General features: G+C 42.7%; 1 protein-coding gene across 10 annotated transcripts in view; it reads right to left on the bottom strand.

The window, feature by feature from the left end:
- The window catches only part of ZFPM2 (zinc finger protein, FOG family member 2), a 529,061-nt gene that overhangs the window by 74,751 nt on the left and 432,350 nt on the right, over positions 1 to 21,960 (bottom strand). The window lies entirely within an intron of this gene.

Raw genomic sequence — 21,960 nt, 5'->3', positions numbered from 1 at the left:
ATAGGGCTTATGAGGCTAATAGAGAACTACAGTGTAAAATAAGAAAACAAAACATGATTCCCCATATTTTCTGGGCAAATATCTGCAGTTTTGTTTTCCAAATGTACCTCATAGTGTGCGCGTGTGTGTGTGTGTGTGTGTGTGTGTGCGTACGTATGTACGTACATACTAGGGATGGGTGAGAATTTTGATTCAGTCTGCATTTCAAGCTGAATTTATCAAATTCACACTTTCTGAAACAATATAACTCAAACACCGCCATCCTTCAAAATTTGCACTTATTGAAATTTTTCAGTGCAGTTCGCCAGCCAACCAATGTTGACAACAAGGTATGTATTAGGGGCAAGTATGCATAAAAATGAATATATGAGGATGTGCAAAAATGGCTTACAAAAATGTGTATATTAGTCAAAGTTGCCTACAAAATGTGTTTATTAGGATAAATTCTCACTAAAATGCTGGATAATTTTCATGAGGATTTTTTTTTTTTTAAAGCAAATTGCTGCAGGAATGCGGAGAACTGAATTTAAGATTGGAAAAATGAGAAACAGAGAGAACTGAAACTGACAGATCTTTCTATTCCTAGTGTGTACACACTGAACTAATGAAAGTACATAATTTCTCAGAGCTGTTTGTCATGTCAACATACTGATATAAGATAAAAGAACTGTTGCATTCAGAACTAGTGCTAAACCACAGTATTACGCAAATGAGCTTTGGGCTTGTGTGCTTCCCCCTCCTCTCTCCTCTGCTCCTTTGGGGCATCTGTGAGTAGGAGACTGTGGTTAGCTGTAGTTTACAGAAACAAGTCAACTTCAAACTGTGGTTTCTGATCCTGGGTTGTTTCCTTAAACTACAATTAAGACTAATCACAGTTTTGGGTTTGCACATAACATACTACAGTAATTCTAAGCCATAGTTTAGAATTACATATGAACTCAGGCAATAAATTGTCCGTTTTCAAGTAGGAAAAATAAATGTTTCTATAATGATAAACATTTAGTTAGCATCTTCAATGTATAAGCAAGAAAAGCAAATCTGCCCTCAAAAGCTTATAATCTCAATATTGACTATGGGGGAGGCAACAAAGGAAGGCAGAAGAGAGAAACCTTATTTCAAAATATGCACTGCTAGATTCTCTGGTATCACTCCCTTTATTTTAAGAGGCTGGAGGAAATCCTGTGTATCCTGTACTTAGAAAAGGAAACATTAGACTTACCATTATATCTATGATGTGACAAATATTGCCTTATAATAAAACCCTTGTATTACAAACCAAAGCTGATAATGATTCTGCTGTGGTAACAATAAATGTTCCCTCATTATATTTCATTGCCTCATGAGTCCTTGGACTGACTTTTGTCATGCCTGTAGTGGGGCATTGTGAGGGTTTTGTGTCTGTTTTTGCGCTGGATGTTTAAATGCATATTTCTCTTTATAATGCCCTTTCCTTTTACTTAACTTTGTCTGAAGAAGTCACATGTGTTAACTGATTTCATGTACACAACAATATACGTATATTATGGCCTAGTTCAGGCATGACAAGCATGAGCAGAAATAAGCCACAGCAAGCTCTGGCTTGTTTTCTTCCCCTTCTCCATCTACCTCCCATGCTGCTGGGAGGGTGAGTCTGGAAGCTTCTGCTTTTGGCCAACCACAGCTTACTGTGATTAAATTTAACTATAACTAATATAAACAAGCTACTTTCAGACACTGTGGTTTGTTTAAAATAACTGTTGTTAATGTTAGCCAGAGTTTGTCAGTCTATGGTTTAGCAAGAGTTGTAAATGTAGCCAATATCTCTGCAGTCATTAAGTCATGCCCCCTGCTCTTGAGTAGGCAATGACTTGTGCTATATCTAAAAATGCCTTTTGCCAGGGAACATCAATGCAAGAGTGAAAATAATGCTTACCACTAATCTGTCAGTCTAGCACTCAAAAATTGCTTGGCAGATAAACTGATGGTGTATACAGTATTCATTTTGCATACTACCCTAGATGTGATTTAACAAGAACACTGCAATTCATTGCCAGTTCATTAGTCATTCTACTCTATCCTAAACAAGAATTTGGCCCAGTGAATCATAAACTCAGGCTTTTAAAAGCTTAAGAGCATCTTATGCCATCCTCCATTCAACATCTGCGGGACAAAATGTGAACTTCTCGATTTGACTGAGTCAGTTTCCATCTCATTCTGTAGCCACTACAGTGTAGCATCTCCCAGCTTTGGCACAAGGGGCAGCAGCATAGAGACAATGTATGCCCCCATTGCCTGTGCATTTGTGCAAACATGTGCAACAGTACAAAAAGAGATGGAAATAGAGACTGTTAAATGGAGGAAGGCTCATTCAATCAACAGCAACTTGTTGGCATGGTATTAGAAATGACAGGAATCACAGCTGAACAAAGTTGCTTCAGATGACTGGATGCCACTCTGGTCAGAGAATAAATGTGGCTAGAATAGCATCCCAAGTGTTTTAACTGTGATAATTTTCCAGCTCAAATTTACGACATTAAAGGGGAATTAGACAAATTCATGGAGGATAAGGCTATTGATAGCTACTAGTCATGATGTTTATATGCTACCTTCAGGTAGCATATAGCATGATGCCCCTCAATACCTGTTGCTGGGAGACAATAGCAGGAGAGGAGCCCTTAGGGCCCTCTTCTGGGCTTCCTGAAGGCATCTTTCTGGCTACTAGGGGGAAACAAAATACTGAACTAAATAGGCCTTTGTTGTGATCCAGCAGTGTTCTTCTTGCACTATTAAATTCTAATCTAAATTTAATATGTAATATATACTTACTGGGGATGGCAAAAGGACATTAAGCAAGGCAGCTGCTGTCTTCTCTATAGTTCCTATCAAACCAATTCAGGTGTATATTTTCCACCCATGTATTCAGGATGGATTGCATGTTTAATTCTAGGGGAATATGCTACAACCATGCAATCCTCCCTAATTCCATGAACAGTATAGAAGTAACCAAAGATGTGGAACCAGCTATGCTGCTCAGGGTAATGTAAACCATACCTTACTTCTGGGTAGGCCTTAAATTACCTAATATTCTATTTTCCGATGCTTGCAGGTTATTTTGTTTAGTTGTTTACTATGTTTCACAATGTGAAATTTTCCTTGTATTTTTGTAGCTGATTTTTATGTGTAATGCTTATTTTAATGCTAAAGAGGATGCTCTATTTAGTTGTTGTGTCTTGTAAAAGATGGGAATTCTTTTTTTGCATTTTTTAAATTTAAGTAGTAGTAGTAGTAGTAGTAGTAGTAGTAGTAGTAGTAGCAGTAGCAGTAGCAGTAGTAGTAGTATGTCGCTTTTCTCACCAGGTGACCAAAAGCAACTTACATAAACAATTAAAAACAACAGAATCCATAAAGCCTAAAACCATCTCTGACAACCGCAATCACAGAATGTGTTCTACCATCTTCGCTTAGTCGCGCAACTACGCCCCTATCTGGACAGCGACGATTTCGCCTCAGTTGTTCACGCTCTGGTAACCTCTAGACTGGATTACTGTAATGCGCTCTACGTAGGGCTGCCCTTGAAGACAGTTCGGAAACTACAGCTAATGCAAAACGCGGCAGCCAGGCTGTTGACAAGGACCAATCGGTCCGCGCATATAACACCTGTCCTGGCCCGTTTGCACTGGCTTCCTATTTGTTTCCGAGCCAGATTCAAGGTGCTGGTTTTGACCTATAAAGCCTTACACGGTGTGGGACCACAGTACCTTGTGGAACGCCTCTCCTGCTATGAACCTACCCATCCACTTCGTTCAGTATCTAAGGCCCTCCTCCAGGTACCAACTCATCAAGATGCCCGGAGGATTACTACTAGATCTAGGGCCTTTTCTGTGGTGGCCCCCGAATTGTGGAACAGCTTACCAGAGGAAATACGCCTGGCGCCTACGGTATTTTCTTTTAGGCGCCAGGTTAAGACCTGGCTATACTCCCAGGCATTTTAATGTTTTAATGTTTAATGTTAATTGTTCATCTTAATGTTTTAAATTTTCCTGTTATTGAATCGGATTTTATTGTGACATGGTATTTTAACTCTGTTTTGTACACCGCCCAGAGAGCTACTAGCTATGGGCGGTTTAAAAATGAAATGAAATAAATAAATAAAATAAATCAATAAAACAAAGAAAGGGCAGATATACACTGCCCCACTAAAAGAGGTCATCAGGGTCCAAAGGCCTGGGTGTAGAGGAAGGTCTTTGCCTTGCGCCTAAAGATGGAGAAAGATGGCACCAGGCATGCCTCCCTGAGGAGAGCATTCCATAGCCAGGGGTCCACCACTGAAAAGGCCCTTTCACATGTTGCCACCCTCCAAACCTCCCATGGAAGGCACACGCTAAGAAGGGCTTCCAATGACTATTGCAGGGTCTGGGTTGGTTCATATGGAGAGAGGTGGTCCTTGAGATTCATTTTCATTCATTGGTGATCACTCGTGGCCGAGTAAGATTGTCTTCCAACGTTTGATTGGAAGACGCCTGTGTGTGAATTTGTTTTATGTGGGGAGATCAGCACACAATGATCAACACACAATCTTGACAGAAAAGGCTTTGATCCAATGGGATGGATACCATGACGATTGGAAGTCTTTTATCTGTTGCAGCCTTCATCCACCTTCACAGCCGTTGTAACATATACACTGTTATCCTCCTGCTGTTGAGGACATGCTTGAGGTATTGAGATATTGGGGTCCTGAGCCACATAAGGCTTTATAGCTAAAGACGAGCACTTTGAACTGAGCCCAGAAACGAATTGGTAGCCAATGTTAAGACTGACTTACTGCAGCCAGCAATCTGGCCACTGAATTCTGTACCAGCTGGTTTCTGAAACTTCTTCAAATGCAGCTGCACATATAATGCACTGCAATAGTCTAACCTAGAGGTTACTGGAGCATAGAACAGAAATTATCCTAGCCATGTCCAGATAGGAGCACAGCTGGGCCACCAGCCAAAGCTGATGAAAGGCACTCCATGTCACCTAGACCACTTGAGCCTCAAGTGACAGTAATGGATCGAGGAGTACCCCCAAGCTACTGTTAGGGAAATCTTTGGTTCAGGCTTCTCTGAGCTCCAAACTGGCTAGGCCGCAGGCCTTACAAAATAATATGAGTATTAATAGAACAATTGCTGGAAATGCTGATGCAAGGCTTACAGAGGGAGTAACTGTGGTGCTTGCCAAGTAGCAATTAGGGAAGAGGTGTAGACATTTTAGGTAAACAGTTACTTTGTGGGAAAAGGAATAAACAAGTTATTTTTGACATATGTATTCTTGGACATATAGAATTGCTGATGCCAATGTTATTCCCATATATATACTTCTTTGTAATTGTGTAATGGTTGTGTAACTAATTTATGTAATTACAAGGGTATATAAACTCCCTGTGTGGAGTGAGTCAGGGGGCTTATACTAGGCCTTTGTCTGAGTGTTGGTTCCCCAGGCAATTGCTTGCCATAATAAATTACTAATTATAGTGCCAATCCTGTGTCTTGAGACATTTTATTAGGGCCTCACAGGATCGAACCTAGCAGGCATAGGCCATATTTTGGCTCCTGTAACACTACGTACCTGCTCCTTCTGAGGAAGTGTGACCCCATCCAGAGCAGACCACATCCCATCCACTGTTAGGGAACCACCCACTAACAGTGCCTTGGCCTTATCTAGATTAAGTTTCTGTTTATTGGCTCTCATCCAGTCCATTTCTAAAACAAAACACTGATCTAGCACACCCACTGACACACCTACATATGTAAAGGAGAAGTAGAGTTGTGTGTCATCAGCATATTGCTGACAAAGTACTCCCAAACTCCAGATGATCCCACTCAGTGGTTTCATGTAGATGTTAAATAGCATGGGATATAAGATTGAACCTTGCAAAACCCTACACTGCCGATCCCACTGAGCCGCACATTCCCCAAGCATTACCCTCTGAAGGCAACCATCCAAGTAGAAATGGAACCACTGCAAAACATTAGCGTCCCCCTCCCCAACTTGGACAGCTGCTCCAGGAGAATACCACGGTTGATGGTACCAATAGCCACTGGAAAATCAAGCAGAATTAACAGGGACACACTCTCCTTGTCTCTCTTCCACCGTAGGCCATGATACAGGGCAACCAAAGCAGTTTCCATGCTGAAGCTGTGCCTACATCCCAATTCAAATGGATCTAGAAAATTGGTTTCATCCAAGAGAACCTGTACCTGATCCACAACCATGCACTCAAGAACCTTGCCCCAAAGGCAAAAGATGTCTTAATCTGTATTAGATAAATCTATGTTAGAGTTTTGTTTAAATATAAGCAGTATATAAATTGTCAAATATAAATAAATATCTCAGTCCCCATTTTACTTGAGCTAAATAACAAACGTTCTCAAAAGGATTGGGGATGGGGGGGAAGGTAAAGGCCATTTCTCAATGGAAGAGTATGATCTCTTAATTTCAATTCCCTTAGTTTCTCATTTTTCCAATCTTAAATCCAGTCCTCCACATTTCTGCAGGAATTTGTGATTAAAAAAAAAAAAACTTAAGGAAAATTCTTCAGCATTTTAGTGCGAATTTCTCCTAATAAACACATTTTTGTATGTAGTTTTGGACTAATGAACAGATTTCTGCAATCACTTTCTCCAAATATAATGCTTTTTGTATGCTATTTTCAGTAATATAATCATTTTAAACAGATTTCCTCTTTATATGCATTCTTAATGCAATCACTGAAGAACTGCATCGCAAAATTCAGATAAGCACAAATTTCAAAGGATGGCTGTGTTTTTCAGTTCTCATATTGTTTTGGAATATGCTAATTTGATAAATTTGGCTTTAAATGTGAACTGCACTGAATTTTTCCACCACCCCAATTTCCAAGTGAATTAAACTGTGACATTCAGCCCAACCCACTAATTCACTCTGAAACACTAGAATTCTAGCCAGATTGATCCCACGGAAGTAAATGGTAGTAAGGATGGCTCACTTGTACTTAGAATGTGTGCAAAGATAGTGTTTTTTAAATAGCAAGGAAATCTAATGTCTTATTATTCCTGCAGCCCAAAAAAGATGTTATAGTTATTACAGGCCTTAATTATAAATATAACATAGCATGAATATAAAAATGATTTCCCATATGTTTTAATGACACCTAGTAAATTAAGAGTGCATCTTAATACATTGCATAATAATTAGCAAAACCAATACTAAACCTACCACTTTGATCTCTGAATTGCCAAGCTCGGTCCAGAGTCTATTCTATCAAGGATCTCCACAGATCTAAATGGTTCAGTAAGTCTCCATAAGACAGAATGCATGGATAAAACTGAGTTAGTATGAGCAAATTAGTATAAGCAAACATACTAATGATAAAATCAAGTCAATAAAGGTGTCATAAAACATACACCACACACAACCTATTCCAAACTTGATCAAGATTGTAATGATTCACCTACTAAGCTAGGTGGACCAATATAAGGCAGCTTTCTATATTCTTAGAAAGTCACATCTGCTGGAGTCACAGACCCAGTTGCTGACATTCTGTTCCCTTTGTTACTTTTGCAGGCAGGTTCAGTAGTACAAACATTCAGGCAATTAAATTGAATCCTTTGTCCTAGAAGCTGTTTATAGCTGGTAAGAAAGTGTTGGATTCTGGTCATGGGTTCAAAATAGGCTAAAATTGTATTTGTTTTACATGCAGGTTCAATAATAACTGGTCATTGTGAAAATAAGGTGGGGGTGTAGGAGGTCTTGTTTTCTAACAGGGCTGGCCCTACCATCACCTCAGGTGGAAGAGGGTGAGGGACAGCAGCAATTGCAACCCACCCCAGCTGTTCCTCCTGAGCCCCCTGGCCATTCTACTCTGATGAAAACCAGAGCGACATGTGCCACATGCCTGTCATTCATTTCCCAAACCAGCCTGCAGCTCTCAAGGGAACTAGAATGTAAACTTTCCAGTTTACTCAGGCATTTGATGGCTGAAGAGGGCTGTTACTGGCAACCTGAAGATTACTCATGGAATCATGTTTTTAAGCTGTGCTTTAGAATGTTTTTGACAGTGTTGTCTATATTTTTTAATTTGTTTTAGAAATTGTTTTGGAATGTTTTGACAATTTTAGTATGTTTTTCTTTTTGTTACATTGTTTATCTTTGCCATTTTAGGCTCCTTTGGGAGGAAGGCTGGGATACAAATGCTCATGATGATGATATCCCATTGTCCGTTGATTCAACAGACACCCATTGAGGAGCTGGCCTGGGTGTCCCTGGTGCTTTTTGCCCCCTGTGTGTTCAGCTCAAGCTTGATCATTTACCCTGGTTACAGCCTGCACTGTTCTGTCATTGAGCCAATGAAATTCCCATTTTTAGCAACTGCTTGATTTCTGCTGTGAGGTCCCCCCCCCGTGCCTCTAATTACAGACATATCCAACTTCACTTTCTATGTGCCTCCACTCCAACCCCTACTTCCTACCTGCCCTTACAGTGCAAGTTGTGAGCACCATTGTATATACAACCAGATAAGGTGCTTCCATAGAGAAGACAATAAACATGACCATCCTCTGCTATGTCTGGATAGCACTCTGCCTGCATTGTTCTCTTCCTGAATTTCAGTTTAACTAGTGGAATTTCTGAAATTAATGCTGGAAACTGAAGCATGCATAGTTTGATGCAGCTTTCAGTTTCTTCAGTTCATCTTCATCCCTTTGCCATGTTAGTGATGCACACAAGCTCCCTGATAAAACACAGGGGAAGAAAGCAATCTGGATGTGATTTGTATGTGCATACGACTACATCAGTATTTTTCCCTGTGATGTTTTACTGATGTGCATGTGCGCTCCAGCACACACTGCAAAAAAAAGGGCAATCTAGGTGTGATCGTGCATATGACTACATTAAGATTTTTTTCCTGCAGTGTTTTACAGATGTGCATGTGTGCTTCTGCACATTGGTAAAACATGACACAATCACATCAAAACTGCTTCACCCCCCCATGCCTAACGAATACACATCAGTAATGTTGAGCAGGAAGAAATAAATGAAAGAACTGAATTAACTAAAAGCAACAGCAAACTGTATGTGCAGCAGTCTGTACAAAATGCATCAATAAAACAACGCAGAATTCCTAACGCTTCCAAAGTGCAACCACTACAAGACAAGGTAATTTTAAAAAATCTAGGGAGAATTTTGGAAGGGGAGAATCCTTAGTTTCACATTTCCGTCCTTTACAGACCATCAGCTCCATAACATATGCTGATCAAACCACCCACCCAAATGGCATCTCTTTTGTTTTAAAAATATAGTTCTGTGATTGCCTTGACAAAATTTCATGATGAGGCCAAAGGGGAAAAACAGCACTCCATAGTTTTAAAGGAAAAGTTAACCAGAAATTTTGAGATGCTTTGTAACTGGGCAACAATAACATTTAATGTGAGGTGCAAGGATTTGTTAGAAACCACTTTCTTTCACTAACCCTACCACACTAATATATTTAACATAGGCATTTACATGCTTTGCATTTTAAGTGCCTCTGAAATTCAAGCACCAAGTCTGCACATTTCAGCTGCACCATCAGATGTAATGAGTTATGGTACTATCGGCATGTTGATAAGCTATAGCCCAAAGAAGAACAAGAAGGAAGTATAAAAAATATGGCCAGAGGATGGGATAAAATTATCAGCGAGTGTGTTTTCCTGTTTGGTTTTAATCTACATTTAATTAAATTCTTATCTTCTGTGTACTTATGGTCGCATTTGAATGGCGAGACTGCATTCATTATGAATGGTAAAACTTAACTCAGAGAACATTTCATGTGCCTTCTTGTAAGGAGGAAGAAGAAAAACGCTTTCTTTATTCTTTACTCTTAGGTCTTATTAAAGAAGGGTTAAGTTTCTTTGGGCTTAAGTGCTGCTGCTACATACTTAACATTAAGATTAACTGGTATTGAAAAAGTGAACTATAATCAATATATTAGCAATCTGGAGATATTCGTTTCTGTTTTAAACCAGCAAAACCAGCAATGAGGAACCATCAAGTATACTAAGAATTTTGTTAATTCGTATATCCAATAGATGATACAAAAAAAGTTGGTATTAGCAATATAAAAGGCCAGCCACAGGTTTTGCCATAATTAGATAACATAACTATGATTGGATTTCCCCCTGCTCCCTTTCCACAGCAAGAAAATATATTTGAAGAAATGGCCTGTCAGACTTTTATTTTACATTTCCTTTTCAAGAATATCAGCACTCTGAATCAGAGGATGATCCTGCTGTCCCATCTTTAATCACTGGTTTTCCTTTTGCTTGAATGTGGAGGGCAGGATTGGTTCTTGTGCATTATTTATTAATTTTGAGGTTATTGACTAAAATATTACTTGGTGCTAATTCAATGAGTGCTAATTGAAATACTTTGAAATTGAAATAACTAATTGATATTCAGACAACCAATCTGGAAATGAAGAGGCCATCTTTGTGGTGACACTCAAATTGTGGGGCTACCTCTCTATCATGCTTGTTTGGAGCTATCTCTGTTGTATTTTGTTCTCACATACTCTTAATGATACTTTAAGACCCTACTAATGATTTTAGCTGCTGTTTTTATTTAACCGACTGTGTTGTTTTTATCCTTGTGGTTTTATTGCTGGGTTTTTAGGGACCAGGGTCTCCTCTCACCTGGAGTAGCTCTACAGACAAACATCAGCACACGTATAGAACCCTTCTGCATGCTGGATGAATGCATGGACAGAAGGGGACGTGGACACTGTGTGACTCAGAGATGGGGCTAACCCTGTGGCTCCCCTCACACAGTCTTTCAGTGCATGGGGTGTTGTCTGAATCACCTCTTCTGTAAACCAGGAAAATACCCCAGTTTGAAAGCTAGCTCTCAGGATCACTTGCCAGTGTCCCCCAAAACAATGCCATCAACAGGCCAGCTTGAGACAAACCATCCATTTAGTGCTCAGGACCTGGATCTTTAACCAAGCTGACATTCCCTGAATTTCACATTCTTCACAATAGCATTCTCAGTTAGATAACTGGTTGTAAATAATCACCCTCAATCTGAAAAACAAAGTTAAAAGGTATGCATTTATTTGTTTGTTTATTACATTCATATCCCACCTTCAATCCATGAAAGAAGAGAGCATAGATAGGGTTCTCTGGCAACCCCTACTTCAGTTACTGACTCAGCCAGATGCAAATTGCACAGCTTAAGCAAAGTTGGCACATCATGCCTGTGGGGCTGTGCTTAAGAGTGTCACAATTGGACTGAGACACCTTTGTTCAAATCTCTATTCTAGCCATGAAGCTCAGTGAGTTACCCTGGGCCTTACCTACCTCATTAGGTGACTATGAAGATAAAATTGAGGTGAGGGGACCTTTTACCCTGCCTTGAGCTTCTTTCTGGTTGAAGCACCTACCTGGCTTTTGTTGCACATGCAGTCCCACACTAAATTGTAGTTTTGATACATTGAGTGTATACATTGAGTGCAATGTGTGCACAGTTGTCATGCAAACATTCACTGAACTGCTCTACTTAAACATACAGTACTTTCCTTTTGTACTGAAGTGTCTGTCTTCTGCAAGGTCTGCCTGCAAGAACTTTCTTCCTTCTAATTATACTTCTGATCAAATGAAGAACCACCTTGTTTGGAGTCTTTGTAATACATTCACAAAGTCAGTTTCCTTCCTTTTTGGTGTCATGACTTACTATCTACCTCATTAGGTGTGCCATAGGGTCTGTAGACTAAGGGGATCCATAAGAGCTATAATGAAGTAATGTATCAGGAGTTTCACAGAACAGGGACAGCAAGGGTTCAAAATCACAGAAGTGTAGCTTCGCTTACCTGCACGAAGCTCTGGGGAGCGGAGCATAGTTGCGGCCGAGGGTGAAGCTGCAGAAGCCATTTTAAGGAAGGGAACGTAGTGCGCGTTCTGCATGGAGGAGGTGGAGCTAAGGGGCTAAGCAGCTGGGAGTGAGAGAGAGTTGCAGCATTTTCGGCTGCTCCTACACCCAGCAGCAGCCTCTAACCTATAGATCGGCGTTAAGAATAGCTGGGTGGGAGAGAGAGAGAGAATTACAGCACTCTATTTGCCTCCCACTCCCAGTAACCCAGTAGCCCTAGCCCATATGATCGGCATCGAGAGCAACTGCCTTGGGTGCCGAAGGCCGTGGAGAGCATCGGCCTGCCGTCAGTGGTGAGAGCACTGAGGAAGGCGGCCGAGCTCGGAGCATTGCATGCGGAGGTCACGGAGAGCCTGGACCCACCAGCGGCGACAGCACCGCGGAAGGAGACCAGGCTCGGGGCGCAGAGGACATCGCGTAGAGTGGCACTGGAGGAATGGGACGGCTGGGGTGTGGAGAACAACACGGGCGCCCGAGTGAGCGTCCAGGGGCCGCAGAACAACCCGACGGTGGTGAGAGCACTGACGAGGTCGGCTAAGTTCTGGGCGTTGCCCGGTGCAGCTCGGTGCGGAGTAATGGAGGCGGAAGAGTACCACACGGAGTGGCCGAGTGTGAAAGGCTGTAGGAAACATCCTGGCCCAGCGGTGGTGAGAGCACCGCAGGAGGAGGCTAGGCTGTCGGCGCGGCCTGGTTGCCGCCGCCGGCGGCGGTGATAGCAGTAGGAGAACGCTGCGGAGTGTAAGAACGCCGCGAGGAGCAATTAGAGCGTGGGTGCGACTTGGAGCAGCGGGAGAACGCCGTGGAGGATGATCAGAGACTGGATGTGATTTGTCTCCCTGTCCCCCCCCTTCTTTTTTCGGGATATGATCTATATTGGGGGTGGCAAATATAACGGCGCTTTATAACATTTAGCGGCTGGAAGTTTTATTATTTAATTGGGGGAGTGATTGCCGCCATCTTATAAGTGGTTAGATTGTATTTTGTTTAGGTGTGAGTGTGTGTGTATGTGTTTTTTTTATTATGTGCCTGGGAGAGAGGACTTTGCACTGTGCGGGGAGACTTGCGGGGGCCCCAATTAGCGTAGTGATGGGTAGCGGGAGGTATGGCGGTGGGAGAAGGACTTGCCAGGTAAGGGGAACTCGGCCTAGACAATTAGTGGCTATGCCCTGTTCCGGTCCTTTTCACAGCCACAGGGTTGCTGGGTGTCCTCTCAGCCAACTCTCGGATCTCCAAGTGCTGCTTTTAAATGCCAGATCGGTACAGAATAAAACCTCCCCTGTCCATGATTTAATTCTGGAGGAGGGGGCCGGTCTGGCATGTATAACCGAGACCTGAGTGGGTGAGCAGGGAGGAGTTACTCTCTCCCAGCTTTGCCCACCTGGGTATACGGTTCAGCACTATGGTAGATCCGAGGGTCGGGGAGGTGGGGTTGCTGTGGTCTATAGGAGTTCTTTCTCTCTCGTCAAGCACCCTGTCCATGTGACTACTGGTCTGGAGTGTCTCCACCTTGTCCTGGGCCATAGGGACAGACTGGGACTTTTGTTGGTGTACCGCCCACCCTGCTGCCCAACAGCTTCCCTAACTGAGCTGACAGAACTGGTCTCGGAGGCATTGTTGAGATCCCCTAGACTATTGGTACTGGGGGATATCAATATCCATGCCGAGGCTGCTTTATCAGGGGCGGCTCAGGACTTCATGGCCTCCATGACAACCATGGGGCTGTCCCAACTTGTTTTAGGCCAAACACGTGTCGGGACATACTCTGGATCTGATTTTTGCCACAGGACATGGAGAGGGTGATCTGGAGTTGGGGAATTTTTCATCTATTCCTTTGTCATGGACAGATCACCGCTTGTTGAAGTTTAGACTCACAGTGACCTTTCCCCTCTGCAAGGGTGGGGGACCCATTAAGCTGGTCCGCCCCCGGAGACTGATGGATCCTGAAGGTTTTCAAAAAGCTCTGGGGATTTTTCCGGCTGAGAAGACTGGCGCTCCTGTCGAGGCCCTGGTCGAACTGTGGAACACGGAAATGACCCGGGCTGTTGACACGATCGCTCCTGCACGCCCCCTCCTATGTAGAGCTCATACAGCTCTGTGGTATACCCCGGAGCTGAGAGTGATGAAACAAGAGAGGAGGCGGCTTGAGTGCAGATGGAGACGAACTCCTGACGGATGCAACCTTGCACTGGTAAGGGCCTTTACTAAGCGGTACTCAGAAGCGGTGAGAGCAGCAAAGAAGCGATGTTTTGCTGCTACTATCAAGTCATCTCTCTGCCGCGCAGCAGAGCTTTTTAAGGTTGTCCGAGGGCTATTACATTCTGGTCCCCAGGACACTATAGAGTCATCGGAAGCTCGTTGCAATGAGTTTGCTAGGCACTTCCAGGACAAGATTTTATGCATCCGCCAGGACTTAGACTCCAATATTACAGCAGTTGAACCTAATGAGGCATCCAGAACACAGTCTTGTCCTCATTTATTGGATGAGTTTCAATTGGTGCAGCTTGAGGAAGTTGACAAAGTGCTTGGACTGGTGCATGCGACCACTTCTGCTCTGGATCCTTGCCCCTCTTGGCTGGTAAAAGCTAGCAGGGATGGTACTGCCGGCTGGGCCAGGGAAGTGATAAATTCCTCCTTGCGAGAGGGAGTGGTCCCCAGCTGCCTGAAAGAGGCGGCTGTTAGACCACTTTTAAAGAAGTCTTCCTAGGATCCAGAAAACCTAAATAACTATAGGCCGGTAGCGAATGTTCCATTCCTGGGCAAGGTCTTGGAGCGGGTGGTTGCTAACCAGCTCCAGACACTTTTGGATGAAACCGATTATCTAGATCCATTTCAATCCGGTTTCAGGCCCGGTTTTGGTACTGAGACAGCCTTGGTCGCCCTGTACGATGACCTATGTCGGGAGAGGGATGGGGGGAGTGTAACCCTGTTGATTCTCCTTGATCTCTCAGCTGCTTTTGATACCATCGACCATGGTATCCTTCTGGAGCGACTTATGGAGTTGGGAGTTGGAGGTACTGCTTGGCAGTGGCTCCGCTCCTACTTGGTAGGTCGGCTCCAGAAGGTAGTGCTTGGGGAGCATTGCTCGATACCCTGGGTTCTCCAGTATGGGGTCCTGCAGGGGTCAGTTCTGTCCCCCATGCTCTTTAACATCTACATGAAGCCGCTGGGGGCGGTCATCAGGAGTTTTGGAGTGCGTAGCCATCAATATGCTGATGACATGCAGCTCTACTTCTCCTTTTCATCTTCTTCAGGTGAGGCTGTCAATGTACTGAATCGTTGCCTGACCGCAATAATGGACTGGATGAGAGCTAATAAATTGAAACTCAATCCAGACAAGACTGAGATGCTGTTAGTGAGCGGTTTCTCTGATCAGATGGTGGATACTCAACCTGTCCTGGATGGGGTTACACATTCCCCGTGAAGGAGCAGGTTTGTAGTCTGGGAGTTCTTTTAGATCCTTCATTGTCACTTGAGGCCCAGGTAGCCTCGGTGGCACGAAGTGCGTTCGGTTGGTAGCCCAGCTACGTCCCTATCTGAGCAGCGACGACCTCGCCTCAGTTATCCACGCTCTGGTAACCTCAAGACTGGACTACTGCAATGCGCTTTACGTGGGGCTACCTTTGAAGACGGTTCGGAAACTGCAGCTCGTGCAAAATGCTGCGGCCCGATTGTTGACTAGGACTAAACGATCTGAACATATAACACCTGTTCTGGCCCTTTTGCACTGGCTGCCTATATGTTTCCGGGCCAGATTCAAAGTGTTGGTTTTGACCTATAAAGCCTTACACGGCACAGGTCCGCAATACCTGATGGAACGCCTCTCCCAATATGAATCTACCCATACACTGCATGCAACATCGAAGGCCCTCCTCTGGGTACCGACTCATAGAGAGGCTCGGAGGATGACGACAAGATCTAGGGCCTTCTCAGTGGTGGCCCCCGAACTATGGAATAGTCTTCCTGACGAGGTGCGCCTGGCACCAACATTGCTTTCTTTTCGGCGCCAGGTTAAAACTTACCTCTTTTCACAGGCATTTTAATACATTTTAATATATTTTAGTATATTTATAACACTCTGGTATACTAAATTAATTGTGTAGTATGTTTTAGCTTTGGGGTATTTCTGTTATGTGTGTGGTAGTTATTACGTGGTTTTATCATATTGTATTTTATATTCATGTTGTTCACCGCCCAGAGAGCCGTTGGCTGTGGGCAGTATAGAAACTGAATAAAATAATAATAATAATAATTTAAGCCCACGCCACCTCCTCCGACTTCCTCTTGGCTCACGACGTGCACCCCGCCCTCCCTCTTTTACGGTGTGCCCATGGTCGCTTCGGGGCCGAGTAGGAATTTTTATCCTGCCCACCCTTGTTGGCGGGCAGGTTTTTTGCCTGCTCCACACTTTGGGAGATGGAGGGAGCTGGGTTAGGGGGTGTCGTGATTAATAGGTTGTATTTTGGCTAATTTGGCTAATTTGGTTCAAATCAAAATCTTAATGTGGACATTTGAGACACGGATTCAGTAAAGTGCGGGAGGGGAAATAGGTAACGACAGCTAGGTGGCCCCCTTAGGCACCTTTCAAGGTGCTTGGTGGTTCCGGAGTCCTGTCTCTCAGGGTTTTACAGCCCAAGGGCAGGATATGGGCTGCTTTTGGGGCCAACTTACCTCATCCACCCGAGGGTTCTACGGCCCTGGGGGGTGGTGATGTGGGAAGGCCTCCCTACTCACCTATAAGGTGTGGCCGGGGCAAGGGGTAAGCAAAAGGGGCTTGCCCTTTGCCCCAGCAGGGGCTGGTCACCCGACAGCTGTAGTGCAAGCTGCTTGCCTATAGTTAGTTCCCGCACTTAGGTTTCACCTCTGCAGGTCGCTTTAAACGTTCTTGTTTGTTATTTAATAAAGTGGCCCTTTATTCAACCATAGCTGCTGTTGTCTGCGTATTATTTCACCCGTCGACCGCAAGTGTATAGGTAAAGGGTATGGGGAAATTTGGACTGAACACAGGGGCAACATAATGCCTGTGTACAGGAAGCAGGAAACATAAATGAAAGATGTGCAGCTGTCATTTGTACCCAGCTCTCCTTTCAGATTCAGAAAAGATGGAATAAATTGCAATCTATTGTACAAAAGTTCATGAGCCTTCCTAGGGTGTTTTTATTTCCAAGTCAGTATAATATGAGACAATTCTACAGTGTATCACTAGGGCTATGTGGGAAAAAGTATCTGGGCTTATTGAAACTATTTTTGCTGTCCTCAATATTCAACAGAGGTTTTACCCATAAATTTGCTATGATGATCTGCTTTAGCAAAATTCTGAAGAAAAAATCTTGTTTGCATCACTGTAGAGCCTATCTCCACGTTATCTATTTGCATGGGTTCAAGACTGGGGCAGGCCACAAGATTCTTTCTTTCAAGTGAGGATGTACTTTACAGCCCTTCCTCCTGGTGGTTGCTTCCCACCCACTGTACTTTCTAATCTGCTGAAGTATGGGCAATGTTGCCCAAGTATCTATTTAAAATCAGGTTTTGTGCTGTCATTATACATACTCTTTTGGAAAGAAATAATTCAAAGCAAGCAGAGAAATACTAAACTGATGTAGCATTTTGCTTTTTTCATCAGTCCTCTCAGAGAAGCTTATAACAAAAACAAAATCATAATTTTGCTTTGCTAGATTTGTTTTTTTTTAAAGTGGGGATGGCAGGAGGGAACAATTCGAATTGTAGCCTGATATGATGGCACACATTTAGCCAACACTCTTGGATATTCTTCCAAATATTGTGCCCATCTCTATAGACAATACTGAGCTAAATGGACAAATAGTCTGATCTAGTATAAGATAGCTTCCTGTGTTCCTGTAATTTGATTTTTCCATTGTGCAACCCAAGAAGCAGCTTCTGCTCACTTAAGAGATTTATGTGAACACTGGATCTCTGCAAAGTTGGGCTGGGGTTAAACTGTAACCACTGTTTACAGGGACTTTTGTCTGTGTAATAACAACAGGTTTAGATTCTGTGAGTATGTCTGTGCATGAGAGACAGAGAATGCATGCAAGACTGATGCTATATTTATTCTTAAGATTCACAAGTGAGGGCAAGGACCATAAGTCATGAAAAGTGAAGCAGTGAATTATGATGCACATACCTGCACAAGGCAACAGCAAATATAAATAAAATCAGTCACACTGAACATGCCATAACTCCATGCAACCCTTCAGGCAGTATTTTGTTTTATATTGTTTTATGAAAGGCTTTTGACTTCTACAGCAAAAATGTCACCTCATTCATATGTAGCCTCATTCGTATGTAGCCTGTATATAAATAGGTTTATTTAATCACCTCTTTGCTATGATCATTGTGTGACAAGAGGCTATTTGATTATTGACAATGTACATGAGAATGATACTAACATCAGGATTAATAAATACTGTTGATGTTCAATGTGCTGTGATTAAACCACAATGAAACGTACTCATCTTCCATCCTTTTCTTCTTTGTAGTCCTTTTACATAGGAACATAGGAAGCGGCCTTATACTGAGTCAGACCATTGTCCATCTAGCTCAGTATTGTCTACACCAGTGGTTCCCAACCTTTATGAGCACGGGACCCCCTTTATAAGCTGAAATATTTTTGTGACCCCCTCCCCCCAGGGAGGCAGGCTGGCTGCCAGGAAGGAAGGGGGAAAGCAGCCTTTCTTTGCAGGCTTGCTTCTTTTTGCTTCACAAAAAGCCCTCTCCTCTCATTCTAAGTAAGGGCGCTGTCAGTAGCGGCAGTGCAAGGAGACGGGAATCAGTGATAGTAATCCCCTCTTCTTCCTGGTAGCTCCACCCTCAGCCTCCTTTGGCATCTGCCATGTATTTTATAGGCAGATGTCTGCCCTTAATGCGCCTGAAAGACGCTCTGGCACTTCAGCAAAAGGCCTCCCCTCTCGTTTGGAGCAAGGGGGAGGTGTCATCTGCAGCGCCAGTGGAAAGCAGACAGTGTAAAAGGAGTGAAGACTTTTAAAAAAAAATAATAAATAATTCATTTCTTTACTGTTCACAGCCCCCTCTGGATTACTTTGCAGCCCCCCTGGGGGTCCCAGCCCCCAGGTTGGGAACCACTGGTCTACACTGACTAGCAGCAGTTCTTCAGAATTTCAGACAACCAGGGTGCCTCTCCCAGAGCTACCTGGAGATGCCATGGATTGAACCTGGGACCGTCTGCATGCAAAGCAGCCACTACACCACTGATCTACAGCCCTTCCCCCTCTTCCAGTAATGCTTGAATTGCATTCTTTTAGTTATTGACTTGTTCCACTCTATACTTAACCCAACCCTGCTTCTATTGCTCCATTGATTTCTTACAAGCATAACTTCCTTGACTGCACATGAGTCATTCCACTGACCATAAGGCCTTCCCCATTCATTTCAATGGAGACAGCAATATGCTTGCAGATCTTCTATTGCTATTTCTTCGTGCTGTCAAAGACTCTGCTTCTACTGAAATTAAGGACAGCATGCATGTGTTTGAGCTTCATGTTCTTTGGAGCATATGCTGTAGGACTCTGGTACAGGGTATTTCTGAATAAACAGTTAACATATTCATCTTCATGAAATATACCTCTAGACTGGATTACTGTAATGCACTCTGTGTGGGGCTGCCCTTGAGGTTGGTCCGGAAGCTGCAGGTAGTGCAAATGCAGCGGCAAGACTGCTCACTGGAGCAGGGTATCGCCAACATGTCACCCCACTGCTGAAAGAACTGCACTGGCTGCCCATTTGCTACCAGGCCAAGTTCAAGGTTCTAGTTTTGGTGTACAAAGCCCTATACAGCTCGGGACCAGGATACCTGAAAGACCGTCTTACCCCTTCTATACCCAGCCGATCACTGCGATCTGCAGGTGAGGGCCTCCTGCAGATACCATCTTATCAGGAGGTTCGTTCTGTACAATATAGGAAATGGACCTTTAGTGTGGCGGCACCTACCCTGTGGAATTCCCTCCCCTTAAATATTAGGCAGGCGCCATCTCTGCTATCTTTTCGACACCTTTTGAAGACTTTCCTCTTCCAACAAGCCTTTTAGGTTGAGACCTATCCCAGTCTGCGTCTGTGTTAGAATTGCTTTTAATATGTCTTTTAATATCTTTACCCCTTTTTTAAAAAAGATCTTTTTAAAGGTTTTTCTTAATGTTTTTAACGTTGTTTTGTTTTAATGTATTTTAAGGTCTTTTTATGATGTTTTAAAGTGCTTTTAGTGTTTCTGTTTGCCACCCTGGGCTCCTGCAGGAAGGAAGGGTGGGGTATAAATAAATAAATAAATAGTTAAGGGCACAAATTATTATGTTGACCCAATATATGTTGTGTAAGAAGAAGGTGCAAAGTTTTGGATAGCAAGGCATTCAAGGAATTGGGAAAGGTAGTTGAATCAATTCAGACAAAAAGAAATCTATTAAAACTTTTTGTTACTTTGAATAGAAATCAATTAATATTTAAATGACCAACAAACTTGTATAGTTTTTTTAAAAAAGACAGTTTAAAATAGAAAACCATAAGTAAAATACCCATTAATGAGATAGATAAAATCATCTTATCTAAATATTAATGATATATAATAACTATCCATATTACATGCATTTGAAATAAAAATATATTCTTCAATAGTCTACTGTCTACTGAATAGATTTTAATTTTTGGTTTAATTAAGAAGCCACTTTAACTAATGAATGGTCATGTGAGACATTTGGGTTCAAATCTCAGAACTGCAGGAAGATCACTCATGGCCTCCAAAAAACTCATGGTCACTCAGCCTCTTTTGCTGTATTTTCAAAATAATACTGATCTACTGCACACAACTAATGCAATGATTAATAGTGATATGTAAAACCCAGCCCTTTATTTCCACAGAGTTTTCCACTTTGCCTCTGGAATATCTAAGGAAAGTCCACAGTGTCTTGCATAGCCATGCTTTTCAAAGTTCTTGGATTTTTCCATCTGGAAAAGCAGCTGTGGAAACTGATGCGCATTATGATGGCTGCTTGATGTATGCATGTTGACTATTTGGGAATGCTTATTTGAATACAGACTGAAAACAAAGCAGTGCTGACAGATATTCTCTTTAACAGCAAACTCAGGTGGCTGAGCACCACCAGAATGGGAGCCAAAATAGGAGCAGTGAGAAACAAGAAGGTGGCAAAACATGCTTGGGGGAACCCAAAGGTATGCAAAATAATGAAACATTTTTAGGAACCCAAAAGGTTTGAGTTCTAAATCCTCACCCAAATATCCCAACGAGCACTAATCATGCTCAGTGATTCCCATGAGCCATGGAATATTGAGTGTCAGTTGGAAAAAATTGGGCAGGGGAATGAATTGGCTGCTTCAGTACCTTGCAACTTATAGTATCCTTGAAGAGGGCATGGGTAGCTGACTAGAAGTGTAAACAGAAGCACATCTACTTGGGGGTGGGCACATAGACTAGGAGTGGACTGATCAGTCTATTACAAGTCCATGTCAGTTTAGCAGTTCATATTATGTCCCATTTCTGCATTTCTTATCAAAAACATCAGCACACAAACATTTGAATTTAAATACGTAGTAGGGTGGTATTTCATGCTAGTCCTACTCAGAGTAGAGCCATTGAAGTTAATGGACATGACTAACTTAGGTTCATAAATTTCAATGGGTCACTTCTGAGTAGGGCTTGTCTTGCTGAGCATATTTTCTCACAAAATACACATGTATAAATATATTTCCTTTGAAAGTGCACATTTCAGTATTTTATCCTGAAATACACATTTTGGTATGCTTTTTGAGCTGAGAAATACATTGCAAAATCTTTGAGAAGTGTGAAATCTGAAAGATAATTAGGTTTCAGTCCTTTGTTAGTCTGGGAGGTGGGGATCAGGCCACTTCACTTCACAATTTGCAAACAACAAATTTCTCAAGCATCCCCAGTATACACTGCAATCTTCTGTGGGACGTCCCACACATTGAACTCTGATTCATATCCAGTGAACATTCCAATGTGCCTGCCCCTGCCTAGCTTTTGTAAAAGTTTGCACATCCATCGGCTAGTTATCCCTC

The sequence above is a fragment of the Rhineura floridana genome, chromosome 1 (genome assembly GCF_030035675.1).
Source record: "Rhineura floridana isolate rRhiFlo1 chromosome 1, rRhiFlo1.hap2, whole genome shotgun sequence".
NCBI lineage: Eukaryota > Metazoa > Chordata > Lepidosauria > Squamata > Rhineuridae > Rhineura > Rhineura floridana.
The sequence above is the reverse complement of the archived record's forward strand: the minus strand, read 5'-3'. Positions and strand labels throughout refer to the sequence as shown.